General features: G+C 37.3%; 1 protein-coding gene across 2 annotated transcripts in view; it reads left to right on the top strand.

The window, feature by feature from the left end:
* Nucleotides 1–475: 475 nt before the first annotated feature.
* kank3 (KN motif and ankyrin repeat domains 3) overlaps nucleotides 476–4,151 on the top strand; it is a 48,888-nt gene continuing 45,212 nt past the window's right edge. The window contains exon 1 of one of the 2 annotated variants that reach the window (XM_046049028.1): nucleotides 476–519. The gene's annotated coding sequence lies outside the window, so the exon portion shown is untranslated. Of the gene's footprint in view, nucleotides 520–2,830; nucleotides 2,910–4,151 lie in introns of those variants that run through there. The other variant, XM_046049027.1, reaches the window with a different exon arrangement.

Below are 4,151 nucleotides of genomic sequence, written 5' to 3'. Positions count from 1 at the left end.
ATCCATGCACAGGTATTGATAAAAAATCTGAATCAGAATCAGCTTTATTGCCAAGTTGTATTTTACATTTTGGTGATAAGGTGCTACACGTAGACAAACATCCAGTTGACATAAATAAATATAAAAATATATAAATATGGAAAAAACTGATACAAGTTATAAAAAATCTTCTGTGTAGAGAAAAAATAATGTGGCAGATATTAACATTTGCATTACTCTCGCTTTGTGTTGAGCTCAACGTTTACAGAGTACCTAAAACCTAAACTTTTAGATATAATACTAATATGCATTGTATTTACAACACCCCCTTCCAAAAAACAAAATAACCAAAGACGAATACGAAATACACTGGTATTTTATTTTGAAATCCTAAATCGGAAACGTATTTTACAGTTTATGTAACTTGACACCGGTCAGAGGAGTGGGAGTTTTTTTTCCCCCCTTCTCCTCCCAAACTTTTCTTACCTTCTTGAAAGTCATGCCAAGTCTCAGTGTGACTGGACGGAGAGAAGCCAGAAGGTAAGAAACAGCCCGAGGGATCGATTAACACACATGATGCTGATACGTATTGATTATTGCCTGATTGATCAACTCTTTGAACAAATGACAAAACGATTTGCGATAAACGATTTAGTTTGGAGCTTCATGGCTAAGTTTAATGGGGAATTACCGTGATTAACTAATTTAATTGTTTCAGCAAAGCCTGTAAGAAAAACAGCTTTTAATACACACAAAAACATTGTTGGCTGCAGTAAATCGGAAGTTAAGTGCTCCTTTAATGTTTTCAGGACTTACTGTCGTGCAGTAGTGGGATTTATAATCTTTCTGTGCTTTTTAGTGTTTTAAACTTACACGAATGTTGCAGTCATTTTAATATCTTAATAGGCTAAAATTATAGTTTCTTTTTTTTTTTAAATCATAACGGATTTCCTTTTTGTCTATTCCGGCTTTCTATTGATCAGAAAATGTGACTGTAAGTGTTAAAAGCTCTTTTCGAGCATATTTGTACCAATAAATATTTATTTTTGGCCCTCGTGAAATATATCACATTAATATCTTTCATAATTCAGCTTGTTCTTCGTATCTTTTATCTTCTCTCTCCCCTTGTCTTTTACATATAAATCAGTTCTCAAGGTGCTTAATGAATAAAGCTAGCTTGCAGATGTGCAGCAAATATAGAAAAGAATTTTTTTAATCAGATACTGTTGTGGGTGAGGCTGCTACATGGAAATCCCCCCTCGACCTCCTGTTGTCAGAAGTGTTGAACACCCTCCCCACCCCCGGCTGGTCTTTTGTCTGTTATTACAGTATGCATCATCTCAGAGTTTTTCATCTGTAGTGTTAGATGTTCAGATGTTGAGTCGGTCGCAGCAAGGCCGACCTCAGCAGACCAGACTCTGCTGCTGGTCTTGTTTCCACAGATGGACCATGACCTGCAGAAAAAGGTCACATCCATCTATTTCTAGAAGCTGCAGTAAAGTCTGATAGCAGGAAATGATTCAGCCATTCAAAACAAACAGTTCTTAAGTATCAAAAAGCAAAAATAAAGGGGGATATCCACCACTGAAGAGGCAGAAGATTTGGACAATCCCCTTCCTGAAGGGTTGTGGAATGGGATTCTGGGAAATGTAGGAAATCACAACCTTAATTAGAAGCTGCTGATTTTGAAATATCAGGTATTCTGCAGGACGAATCTGCAGCTCCTGATTCACGTCCAGGGCTTTTGCAGGATATAGGACCATAAACAAGTGTTGAGCTGACTCATCTTAAAGTGGCTAGGCTTTTTTATAATAACAATGTGAAAGTGGTCGTAGTAATGAATCTACAGAGAATTATCACTTGAATCTGTAGCTTCCCTTGGCTGGTGAACATAGTGGAGCATTCAGCCGCTAAAAAGACAGATATTTCCCTCAGAAGATGGTGAAGACCAAAAAGAGAATAAATTCTGGACTTGCATTCAAAAACAGAAACACAATTCCAAATAAAAGTTGCTGTTGCACCTTAAATGCTGAAATTGTAAATAAGCAAGATCCAACACATACTTAAAAGGTGATGATATGTCAGTGTTGAGTCGCTGCCACCAATTTGGCTAAAAATAATCAGTTATTGCAGGTTTAACCTTTGTTTATTTTCCATAACCACCATCTTTTCTAAACTGTAACCATACCGTAGTCGTTAGATACAAAATAATAATTAAAAAAACAGCATTACAGGGATTTTGCAGAATCGTCCAATATCATTGTTGGTGATGGGGTGCATCTGCACAACACAGGTGGAATGGAAGGTTTTGTAAAAATTAAGCTGTGCATTTGATTTTAACTACACTTTTTCTACAAGTTTGAAAATGTCCAATTTTATGATGTCTGGATTTCAACTCTGCATTTTGAAGATGATGTACTGTAGCAGGTTTTAGCTGTGTGAGGCAGATTGATGTTGAGTAGACTATGAGGCAGGTTACATGGTTTCACAGAGAAGGTGGTGGGGGGGGTGGTGGTTGTATTGACTGGTTTGAGAATAATCATGGGAAGAGAAACAATGATTTTTTATGAGGAATGTCAGGAGGCCTTTTTGTTGATCTTCCACTTAAATGTCCTCCTTGTAAAATGAAACTAGTAAAATTAAAGCTGTCACATTTTTCAACGTGCAGTTTATTAAAATTTTCTGATGTCTTCTTAACTGTAATTTGCCATTTTTATAAACAGTGTAGGTTGTTTCTTCATGTTGTTTTTGAAAGAAAAAATACCAAATATTTCCCACATGAAACCACTGAACAATCTACTGTATGACGATGAGATGTGTTTGAAAAAAATAAACCGAAACTTTCTCTCAGCTGTCTCCAGGGAAGCTGTCTATCTGCAACAGGACCCTGGGGTTTGACTTACTGCTGTCGCCTCAAAAATAGATACGCTGTAAGTTTAGTTAAAGGGTCAGTGTGTACACTCTGATACCTGTCATGTTATTTTTCTTTCCCACACACTTTAATCCTAATCCATGCATTCTCGCCTTGTTTACAACGTTGGAACCAAAGTACAGTTTTATTAAAGTAAATTATATTTGGGTCACTCATGAGAGCTGCTGCTTGATAAAATACATGCCGTCGTATTTTTAGCTCTATTACGAGTGGGTTTTAATTTTAGCGCCTCCTGACTGTGAGGTGACATGATGTCGTGAGCAAAGACAAAGTTTGGCTCACCAGCGTTTAGCTGACGGTGGACACAAACAAAATCGGTGTGTTCTCCCAGGTAGTATGGTGGTCTTGAAATCTAAAAGAACAAATGTTTTGGGATTTAATTGCTGCTGTGCTCACGAGCACTCCCTCTTTTACATTTTTAGTTCAGTAACAGCATGTGTTGTCTTTGTTTTGGATCCCATCTGGATTATATCCTGCGTCACGCCACCTCTTTGTGAGGAAAGACAAATGTCTGGTTGCATTTGAACTAGGGCTGCTGGAATTCTGTAATTTTTAAAAAATATTTTGATGGATACTATGATTGCTTTATGATTCATGAGTTTCACATGATTAGTGTAAATGTTCAGCCATATAGGTGGATTATTATATAGCTTACGACCCATATATAGGTTTTTGTTTAGGCCATGACCTCTGGTGGCAGGAAAAGTCAGGTGACGAGCGACAAAGTCAGTATAAGGAGGCTGGTGCGGTGTATGGAAGTGTATGGAGTGAAGTAAACTCAGGACTTCCAAGATGATATGTTAAACTAAATTATAACTCATTTGAAAGTCTTGTTCTTAGTCTTTCGCACCCAAGTTTGAAATCACTGCAATCAATTCTTTTTGTTATAGTGTACCGAGCACCTGGCCCGTATTCTGAATTCTTATCTGAATTTGCAGAGTTTTTGTCAACTTTAGTCCTTAAAACAGACAAAGTTATTATTGTAGGGGATTTTAATATTCATGTGGATGTTGAGAATGACAGCTTCAGTACTGCGTTTATCTCTTTGTTAGATTCCATCGGCTTCTCTCAGAGTGTTCATGAACCGACTCACTGTTTTAACCACACCCTTGACCTTGTTTTGGTGTATGGTATTGAAATTGAACATTTAGTGGTGTTCCCACAGAATCCCTCTTTATCCGACCACTGTTTGATAACTTTTGAGTTTGTATTGCTGAACTACTCGCCATTGGGCAAAAAT

The sequence above is a fragment of the Micropterus dolomieu genome, linkage group LG05 (assembly GCF_021292245.1).
Source record: "Micropterus dolomieu isolate WLL.071019.BEF.003 ecotype Adirondacks linkage group LG05, ASM2129224v1, whole genome shotgun sequence".
NCBI classification, from domain to species: Eukaryota; Metazoa; Chordata; class Actinopteri; order Centrarchiformes; family Centrarchidae; genus Micropterus; species Micropterus dolomieu.
This window is presented reverse-complemented; position numbering and strand designations above follow the sequence as displayed.